The sequence below is a fragment of the Patiria miniata genome, unplaced genomic scaffold (assembly GCF_015706575.1).
Source record: "Patiria miniata isolate m_02_andy unplaced genomic scaffold, ASM1570657v1 HiC_scaffold_24, whole genome shotgun sequence".
Taxonomy (NCBI): Eukaryota; Metazoa; Echinodermata; class Asteroidea; order Valvatida; family Asterinidae; genus Patiria; species Patiria miniata.
This window is the reverse complement of record NW_024037063.1, coordinates 17,203,256-17,215,091: the sequence shown is the minus strand read 5'-3', so window position 1 is coordinate 17,215,091 and position 11,836 is coordinate 17,203,256.

The window sequence follows — 11,836 nt, the reverse complement described above, 5'->3', positions numbered from 1 at the left end:
TGCTGTTTTCTGTCAAAAACATTTTTGCAGAATTCTGCCAGAAATCGGCCAAAAAAATCTATTCTGTCAAATTTTCTGTCAAACTCGTTTTTTTAACAAAAATTCTGTCAAAGTTAGCCGAAAATCGGCTAAAACGGTCACCCTGGCAGTATATTATGTTAGATGTGAAAACAAAAATGGAAACAGTGCCTCACAAACCAAACACATCACAACAAATATAGCCTCTCCCTACTCGAACTTTAACATCCTTATGGTTGCAGACCAGTAAATCGGTCCGAAATTGCCTACGCCGGCCAAATCACGATTTGCATGCCCTCAAAATCTTCAGTATTTGAGCATACTGTGGGCCATAAACTGGAGGGTTTGTAAAAAAAATATGGGTGGAAGCCGTGCACAGGACTTGGAGCTTGCAGTTCTGTGTAATTTGGATGTACTTTGAACCCTAAAAGCGCTCTATTTTGCAATGGAGTGTAGGCATCGTTTTTCAAAATGGCGATGGGCTTCAGGACTATTTTAAGGGGTGATCATCTTCGGATGGAAGTTTCTCCTAAAAGTCATCAGTTGACCCCCGTAAATTGAAAAGAAATGAAAGGTGATGAAATAAGCTTTAATTTGATGTGCGTCTCGAACACCTTGGAGAGTTGTGAGTATTTTCCCCGAATTTCTGAAGTGGGAGCATTTACCATTGGGGTCAATGGAAGTTTATTTACTGGTCTGCAAAAAAAAAACGGAACCCAAACCCCCCAAAATATATTTCATATTTAAAAACTACGTGGCACCAAACATAATAATGGCTGGAAAGCCAATTTCATAAGCTACTTTTAGATAAAAAAATTACTGAAATTACTCATCTGTTTAAAGAATATCACCATTCAAACGCAATGACCCTAAAACCTGTTTCGTCAAACAAACAAACAAACAAACAAACAAACAAAAAAGTTTATTGTGCATTCTGACTGTTTGGAACAACAAACAAAATGACACAGAATACTTCTCCGAACAACTGTCAACAACTGTAGTACACAATATCTTTATTAACAACCTTGGTTCGGCAAACAAAATGATTTATAATATCCACTTTTTTGAAAAAGCCCGTCCTTTAAAAGGACTTTGATGAGTATTTTTTACTTTTAAACTGAGGTTTATCGCTGGTAACGTTTGAAGACAATTGTGGTATTCCAGAAATCGCATTTTTGGACGAAAAAGGTTTTGGGGTCATTGTGTTTAAATGTTGATATACTTTGAACGGATTGAGCAATTTTAGTAATTGTTTAATCTAAAAGAAGCTTATGACATTGGGTTTTCAGTCATTATTATATTTGGTGCTACATATTTTTTTAAATACGAAATATTATTTTGGGGGTTTGGGTTCCAATTTTTTTGACTCACCCTGTACCTAGAGTTAAATCTAAGATTGCCAGTAAGGCAATCCCTCGATGGATAGCTTTACATTAGGAAAAGAAATTTGACAATTCAGGTATTTCATTTAATGCTTAATTACATTCCAGTCAAACTTTTTCTTAAAAACGCTTTAATACAAATAGTATTTCCGTAACAGTGTGAAAATGAAAATCGTTCCCGCCAGTGTCCGATGTGTGCGCGCGCATTTGAGTGTTACGTTGTAAAACCTAATTGTGTCATTTTGCGGTTTTCACGAAGTAACACAGAAGTGGACTTGGGTGTAACTTCGTGGTGTCGGTGAAGATATCTTCATCGATGTTTTTAGAGCAGAGTCACGGTACAGCATTTTCGGTCGAGAGCTCCTTGCGGTGTACCTGACCATACGACACTTCACACACAATGCTTATTAGGACGTCGGTTCTGTGTCTTCACTGACCACAAACCACTCACTCACGCTCTGCATTCCAGGCCTGACTGACACTCACCTCGTGAGATCCGTCATCTAGACTACATCTTACAATACGCCTCAGACATCCGCTACATCAAGGACACCGATAATTTAGTCGCTGATGCGCTGTCCCGTCCCGATATCACTCAGTCTTCGAGGACACGATTGATTTCACACAGATCGCTGCCGATCAGAAGGGGGAGGAAGAGATTGCAGGCTTGCAAAATTCCACTTCCAGCCTCATCCTCAAGAACCTCCCTTTTCCCACAACCGATGGCACTATACTATGTGACGTTTCCACAGGGAATCCACGTCCAGTCCAACCTCGATCGTCCCCAGGGTGTCGAGCAGTACGCGCCCACCACTACCTGCTCTCTCACCCTAGTATTGGATCATTTGCATGTGCAAGATTTTTGAACACGTATGCAAATGAGGAACAGTCTGGTGCCTGAATATGCGTTACACATTAGCGTTTGTTTTTGTATGCGGTGTCTGGGGTAAAAACAGAGTCAATTCGTAGCAGCGCGAGCACGGCGTGAGTTACGAAAACACGATTTTTGAAATCAAACTGTTACGATCTTGTCGAGACAACATGCAGTATCATATTTCATATTAATATGAGCAAATTGGAAAGGAAATTAGTATTTTCGAGAAGGCGTGGACGAATGATCGCGAAAACACGTACTGCACGTTGTGAATAATAGCACCAAGTACACGATAAAAATCCATTAATAGTTAATTGCGATATCCAATAAGGATACAGGAAGAAAGTTTCCTATCCAGGGTTTACTATTGGAAACGCGGTTGGAAATAAAGTAAGCACTGGGGACGAGGTTGCGTCCAGTCATCACTGCGAGACACAGACGGCCTGTGTTCAATGTCCTCCATGGATTATCTCACCCTTGCTCCAAGGCTACAGATAAACTCATCACAGCTCGCTATGTGGGGCCAGGTGTTAAGCGTGATGTCGGACAATGGGCTCGTGCGTGTTCTCCTTGCCAACGTTCGAAGGTTCATCGACATACCAAAGCACTATACTTGGCACCTATCAGACGCCTGATGCCCGTTTCCAACACGTCCTTATCGATCTTGTTGGACCACTGCCCACATCCAAAGGTCATTCATATCTCCTCACCTGCATCGATAGATACACACAATGGCCAGAGGCAATTCCTATCAGTGATATCACAGCAGAGACTGTCGCTAAGGCACTCATTGACCGCTGGATCGCTGTTTTTGGAACCCCTGCAACCAGTGGCGTAGCCAGGAATTTTTCAGTGGGGGGGGGGCCGCTGGGGGGGCTGGAACATTTCATGGGGGGGGGCGTCATGCAGGGGCGTCAATCGCTTCTCAAAAGTGGGGGGGGGGGCGGACATACCTTGATCAGAACTGATGCGAGCGCAAAGCCCTTAAATTGATTCTAGATGTTCTGTGGTGTGATCTGAAGCAATTTCTTACCACTTTCCTTCATGCATTAACTAATATTTTCTTAGCAAAAGATAATTATTTGAACATCGTTTTCGGGGTTGGAGTCATTGAATCAGCTATCGGTATTCTGAGCTATAGGCGTGGGGTTCGGGGCCCGCTTAAGGGCCCCGAAAAAATTGGATACTCGATGCTCTGTGGCGTGATCTGAGGCAATTTCTTACCACTTTAACCAATAATTATCTTAGCACAAAAGATAATAATTTAAACATAATTTTCGAGGTTTTCTCAGCTAAAGGCATAAGAACATTTTTTGAACATTGTTTTCGAGGTTGGAGTCATTGAATCAGCTACCAGAATTCTGAGCTTTAGGCGTGGGGTTCGGGGCCCGCTTAGGGACCGTGACCATTCAGCCCTGGTATGAAAATGGCCCCCGGTACCCCGTCCGGTCCAAAACCAGTCCGGTCTTCAGCCCAGTCTCGTCCGGTACATGGTCCTGTCTGACCAGAAGTTTTGAAGTCAGTCAGGCGCATCAATTTATTGCCCTTCAGAGCACGTCCAGAGCAGAACAATAGCAGACTTACCGGATTAAAGATAAAATCCTTCCATAACGCCTTGGTAATTTACGGTCCCATTGTGCGCGAAACCCCATGGCAGGGGTTTTGATCTGTGCCGACAAAAGTGTTCTATTGTTTCGCGCTGAGAGATGAAAACCACAAGCGGGTTTCTTCTGGCATATATTACATGTGTCAATACTTGCAAACAATATACCCCAGGATAGAGGAGTTCCTGATTAGCAACCGGACCAGCTCCTGGGCCGGTAGCTGGGACGGTATGAGAGGACTTCTTGGAAGGGGACGAGCTTACCGGGGGGCCCTTTTCATACCGGGGCTGCATGGTCACGGGCCTTTAAGGGCCCCGAAAAATTTTGGATTCTAAATGCTCTGTGGTGCTATCTGAGGCAATTTCTGATCACTTTAACCAATATTTTTTAACAAAAGATACATTGTAGTACATAATAGGGCCCTGTAAATGAGACACGAGTTAAAAAATCTGGGGGGGGGGGACATTTGATATTGTGCCCCCCACCCTTTGACGCCCATGGCGTCATGTAGATCATTGATAATTTTTTTTAGAAACTCAAAATCTCAGTGGGGGGGGGGGGGGGGGGCGACAAGGTTTCATGGGGGGGGGCGCCCCCCCCCCCCCAACGCACCCCGGTGGCTACGCCACTGCCTGCAACTATCACTACCGATAGGGTATAATGCGAGTCAGCACTGTTCACCAACCTCACGAGACTTGCTGGGCCGGCACTACCCGCACCAAAACTACTTCCAACCACCCGCTGCCCCACGGTGTTGTCGAACGCTTCCATCGTCAGCTCAAGGGATCACTGAAGTCCCATCTCGATCCTTCTCGATTGACCGAATACCTCCCCATCATGCTGCTCGGCATTCGTGCTACCATCAAGTCTGACATAGGTAACTAATAACGCGAAGTCAGCCATCTTGTTTTTCAAACTCACGGGGTGTGCACTTCAAACTGTTATCGTTGGAATTCTGTTCGTGTTCCGTTTTCTTGCCAGAAGTTACGGCAAATTTTATAATAGTGTTACTTCTTCAACTTTACTTTCTGACCGTGCAATGACGGTTATTAAACGAACTCACCTCAGTTGAATCAGCGATTTCGCGAGACATATTTACGCGAGTCAACTCGCCCCGAACTCCGTACAAGTTCGCCCCAATTGGCCTTCCCCAACGCACGCAGACAGATCCCCCCATTGGTGGCTCAAGGACGAACTCTAGGGTGAGTTGTTGACTTAATTGTTGAAGTATAGGTTTTCCCGGCCAATTTCCTAAATGTTCATTCACTTCTGAAAATCGGTCATTTATTTTCGTCTGAATTTGAGAATTGATCGCTCTGAACATGCGTTCCTTTTTCGCTACCAGAGCATTCGATTCCATTTCAGTTCAATCAATTAAGTGATTGAGCAGAACCTTTCGTTGATGTCCAATCAGATTCGTTTACAAGACTTCTTTTTCGCTTTGAGAGGGCGAATTCAAACATTCACCATTCATTCCACTTTTAGTTTAATGCCATCGGCACCAGATACAATTAGGGGATTCTTTTTCATTTACCGTCAATCAAATTAGCTGTACCTGAAATCAATTTAGAAAAGGTATGCTTGCGTTAATTAATGCACAGGTAACGTAATTGGCCGCTGTTTCTCAAAACCGAATGCACGGACAATGAAGACGATTGAACTTTCGTTGAATTGAAATGGGACTTAAGACGTGCATTCAAATTAAAGACGAAATTGAGTGACCGATTTTCAGAAGGTAATGAACATTTCAGGAAATTGGCCGGGGAAACCTGTATTAATCACTTGTAGCAACCCCTACAAAGTGATTGAGCAGCACCTTTCGTTTATGTTCATTCAGATTCGTTTACACGACTTCCTTTTCGCTTTTAGAGGGCGATTTTAAACATTGACCATTCTATTTCACTTTTAGTTTAATGTGCTGTGATGTGATCTGCCATTTTGAATGAGAAAAACGTACTTGTGATTGCACATTCAGCAGTAAAAAAAAACCTACTTTCATGTCTTGCAGACTTGATTCCGAACCGAACCGGGAGGCTCGTCAGCTGGGTAAATTCAGTGTATAAAATATTACTAATGTAGCGGGACGGCAAAAGGAGGCCGGCCCTCTATTTAAAGAGGACGAGTGTTCTAACAAAAATGATGATATGACGACTATTTCCAATAACATGAACTACAATAAATTTATTCTTAAAACAATTCCAGTATTCAAAGCCCTATGCACAATAATATATTAAATATGACACAGTATACAATGTGTGTGTGTGTCAAAGTTCAACACATGTACGCTACACACTATAAATTTATAATACAAAACTACACAGTCATGACAGTACAATGCAACGAATGTCTCATCCCGAAACTACACAGTTTCTCTCACAAAATGATGATGAAACACAGCAAAATACTCACTGGGATCTTTCTATGAAGTACCCTCCCAGAATGATATTTCTCAGGAGCATGGCAGGAGCCATGCTCCCTACAAAAAGAGAGAATTTGCGGAGACAATTTTATGTCGGTCTTCTCTGCTCGAAGCCCACAGGAGAAAACTTGTTACAACTTGCCTTTACGCGGGAAGCCCAAAGGTCATGATATGCAAATCACTCGCAAAACTTTTAGATAACAACAGAGGGCGCACTTGGTCTCCCTTACAAGTTCCCTACTTTAAGACCACGCGACCCGAGTGGTCCCTAATAACACAAATACAAGGGCGACCTGATGGAGTTTATACAATTATCAATAACTAAGTGATTTGCAATGAATACATGTTACATATCTAAATGCAGTCATCAAATTAAAACGGGTTCAATGTAATATTACTTTCATCACAAGAATTATAAAATATGCAATAATCCTTGAAAGATAAAGGGGAAAACAACGTACATATCCACTCAAGGTTTGCTATATAAACCATCAGTAAGTCTAGACTGACATAAAATACATGATGGAATTAATATTCCACAAAACCTTCCTAAGTCAGCTCAAAATCATGTAAATGATCACAGAAACCCTGTCTGTAAAATTTTCACGTCGAGATCTTTACACAGTATAAGTAAACAAGTACAATAGTGTTGCACTCAATCTCATTCCAAAATTGATACATTGTAATACAATGAGGTCAACCAGGGTTAAACACAATACATGGTGAATTTATTACAGAGCACCCCTGCATGCACCATACACTGTCACTATACAATAAAACTGTGGTTTCATGCCAACAACTCTGAACATACACTCGTTATAATTTTAAACATGCATAACAAGGTAATGAAATCTAAATCACATTGGATCTGTATTAAGATATAAGTGAATTTTTGTTATAATGGAACAATTGGATATGAAGTGTCAGGCAAACAGGAGGTTCATACACTACATATAGGTCTCAGATACAAGTGGCTGTCTATACACTCGTTTTGCTAGCAAAGCACCGAGGCAAAATGTATTTTCTCAAACAATTCAGTGCATCCCCAGATAGACTGCAGGGTAGAATAATACAAAGCTTCATTCACACTGTGAGAACAAACAGTTGGACAACTCAACCAACTACAACATCCTTCACCCACATAAGGCTAGGAAAACAATTACATTTCTACCCTGGTAGGAGCAACACCCATCACTAATGGTACTTAGGGCAACAACAATAGGAGAGGAATTTACGAAGTACATACACATATACATTTCCTGAAAATGGTCCTATAAATGGTAGATTGCATGGTGAAAGTGCCAGACAAATCTCACTAAAAAGGGTATACAAAAATATCCTATAATATCGGTGAGTAAAAATAGTTGGAATACACCAAACTACAAAACTGCTGACAAAATGTTCCACTTAGCAACTACACTAAAATTAGGAACCTACAATCCCGTCACTAAACGTTCTTAGGGAATACATTTGGAAATGTAAACAAAGACACACAAATTCCTATCCCATATAAAATGAAAGAGAGAGAAAAACATGAAAATGCCACGTCTCTGTGAACCAACCTTGACAAGTCAGGAACAACCTAAAATGCATCTGCCTGAATCATGAAATTATAATGATCAATTAGTCATCATACAAAAGATACACCTACATGAACATGCTATAAAAACACAAAATTATAAAAGGCATATATAATAGTTGTACAACAAATCGTACAATAATCTCATTCAAACATGTGAATGACAACAAACAAATTCCAAAATAAATGGAAAAATATAAAATACAAGTTTATACAATGAAATAAGTAAATATGGTGCGGATAAATCCTGTGTCCCTTTTTTTTTTTTTAAAGAGCAAAACACCAATATTTATACAGTAAAATATGGAGGGGCAGCTTGAGCTATCAGTACATAGCCATTACATATACAATGATCATGCTAGGCATAGATAAACACAAGTACTTTTAAGTAATGGCATTTGGCCACAGACCCCGAATATGAGGCACTGTACTCCTGTCAACAGTAATTATGGTCACCACTACTGCCAACACACAGAAATAAGCTGCGATAACCAAAGACAAGGGAGGTTTCCCTACTTTTTCTTGGGCTTTGCCATCTGACAAACTAAGTGAGGAGTGTTTTACATTACTGTAGCTAACTACATGAAGGCTATCATCGAAAACACTCACAGTAGGAGAAACAGAAACTACTCCTTCCACCTGCACATTACAAAAATCAGCAGCTTCAAGTAAAACCGTCTCAATTAGAAGCGGCTTAGCCTCTTCAAAAACAGCATCTACCACCTCAACTGTATGAAAACACATAACAAGGTCAGGACACTGCGATTTATGAACCCTGTCTTCACTAGGCTTCTCGAAACATTTCAAAATAGCAGCAAATCTATCATTCAGTGCAGCTTCAATGCTACTCACTGCATTTCTATCAATAGGACAAGCATCTTCATTTTGTTCACATAAAATATTTGTGAAGGCACTAACAATGGTCCTAGCTAAAGCACTATTTGACTTCGAAATAGAGTCTGGCACAGACATGGTTGGAATAATTACCTCGGAATGTACCCACAGAAATATGACTTGTTACAAAATCAGGCCTCAATCACTGACCTACAATCAAGTCTGCATACAAACAGACAATAAAATACAAGTCGAAAGTATGTCTAACTACACTGTAGACAAAAGTACAATTCCACTATAAAAATCTCCAACTGACACGGTCTAAAAAGTCACCCAAAAATGCCAAGACAATCTAATAATACAAGAAGCAAATGACACAATGCACTGGTGTAAAATGTCGTGAAAATACAATTAGCTGAAAACCAGAAGTTACAATGGTGTGTGTGTGCAACAAGCAATACTAGTAATTGACTCAAAAACACTCAATCCAAAGCACAGGCCAACAACTGGCTCTATAATTATCTGTTCCTAATATAGAATCTACTACAGATTCACACAAGGCACAACTGCCTAAAAACTGAACAGATCTAAGCTTGGATACAAAATGGTCAAATATCAAATACAATTCTAAAAATAGATTGTTACAATGAAAGTTACACAGCACACAATGTAGCTTGTCAATGAAGTCCTCTCAACGCAGGGTGAGGCAAAAATCAGATGATGACCATCACGTCCATGATCGCGACAATCAAACTCACGGAAGCGATTCAGTGCGATTCGTGAACACGAATTCCGGTGCACTAGAAAATCTAAAGTCCGGGGCAAAATATTTCCGGATAAAAACGAGTCGTCAATAAAAAGTTCACGGCTATGTAGAAACAGATGTCAAATGTCGGAGCACTCAATCCTGTCTACGACGCCATTTTGTAGCGGGAGTAGACATCTTGAAGAAATAAAATCGGAACACTCAATCCTGTCTACGACGCCATTTTGTAGCGGGAGTAGACATCTTGAAGAAATAAAATCGGAACACTCAATCCTGTCTACGACGCCATTTTGTAGCGGGACGGCAAAAGGAGGCCGGCCCTCTATTTAAAGAGGACGAGTGTTCTAACAAAAATGATGATATGACGACTATTTCCAATAACATGAACTACAATAAATTTATTCTTAAAACAATTCCAGTATTCAAAGCCCTATGCACAATAATATATTAAATATGACACAGTATACAATGTGTGTGTGTGTCAAAGTTCAACACATGTACGCTACACACTATAAATTTATAATACAAAACTACACAGTCATGACAGTACAATGCAACGAATGTCTCATCCCGAAACTACACAGTTTCTCTCACAAAATGATGATGAAACACAGCAAAATACTCACTGGGATCTTTCTATGAAGTACCCTCCCAGAATGATATTTCTCAGGAGCATGGCAGGAGCCATGCTCCCTACAAAAAGAGAGAATTTGCGGAGACAATTTTATGTCGGTCTTCTCTGCTCGAAGCCCACAGGAGAAAACTTGTTACAACTTGCCTTTACGCGGGAAGCCCAAAGGTCATGATATGCAAATCACTCGCAAAACTTTTAGATAACAACAGAGGGCGCACTTGGTCTCCCTACACTAACATGACACCAGTCGACACTCCTACAAGAAACGAGGTAAGATATAAAGCATGGGTGTTATTGGAAAGACGTACGTGTTTCACTTGAATGCTGTCCCGGGGAATGCTGTTGTTTTTCTTGCAAATTTTCAATTAAGTAAATTGTTTTCATGCAGAAGCTTTTACATTTACGCAGTTTTCCTACCCAAACCAAAAGCGTTTTTTTTTTATTGATACATTAAATTTCGTTTTCGTGCACACAGTATTTCTCTTTGGTTGTTCTGTTTCTTCGAAATTCGTTCAAGATAACATTTTCATTGCTATCTCCATTCAAGCAAATGTATAGGCAATCGATTGTGGTTGTCAAGGGTTCAATTATTTAATATCAAAATTGCTGAGGCTTATGCAATTATTGTACAATTCGCTACCGGTATTCACTGGGAGATTTTATCTTCGTTTCCTGATTATTAAATCAGTTCGATCGATCTGAAGCTTCCGTAAATTCAACAGGTTAAATTTTTCTTTAAAGGTTTCTTCTTCAGGTCGCAGTTGCTGGTTTGATTTACATTGTTCGTCAGGGAGAAAAGTAAAATTCTAAGATAAAAGACGAAAGTGGGAAGGTGGATTTGTATAGAACCAAAGAGATTCACACACCACGATGATGAATGCAGTACATTTTTATTTCATTTGCTGCACACCATCATCATTACCACTTAGAACAATAAGTTTAACATCCAGCTTTGTCTATGCAATATTCGACGTTCCAGAAATAGACCTTCAAACACTACATCCATTCCCAACAGCACAAGCTAGGAGGTGAGGCTATATAAGATGCATTAAAGTAGTTTGCTTTTGGTCTGCAGTATCATCAGCCAAAACATTAATCAGCCAAAACGTTTTATCCTGAAATATATGATGTCTGTGCCTTTTCGATTTTTCCTATCGATATTTGACCTACGAGTGATATTTTTCAAATTGTCAAATTCTAGAAGTCAAATTCTAGAAGAGGGCGGGCACCAGTCTAAACGATAGTACTGAATTAATGTCGAGCAGCAAATATTTCGAAATATTATAAAACAAGTTGGCCGATATTTTTTTCGTTAGATGCCTCACTCAAAAGTGACTTATAACTTTTATTTGTACAGCTAGAGAAATAACAATTTATAAAGCACACACAAAAGCATATATACCAATCGGTTTGTGACTTGAAATTACCTCGGAGAGTACAACTCTGAGCGATTTCAAGGTATTTTGCGTCGAAAGCAATCCTTTTAACAAAATGGTTTGGTTAGAAAACCATTTTGCTGTTCAAACGTATTCATATTTAAATGCATAATTATTAAGTGTATACGATAACGATTTTAACTAAAATTTAATTTACAGTCGTTTTCCTAGTTCCGGATAGCAAACATCATTCAGGCTGCTTTCGGCTCAACTACTCCACGAATCCAAGTGATTAAAAAGTTTACCTTAAGTGATAGAGAGACCACGAAATAAGTTTCAAAATTTAAGCT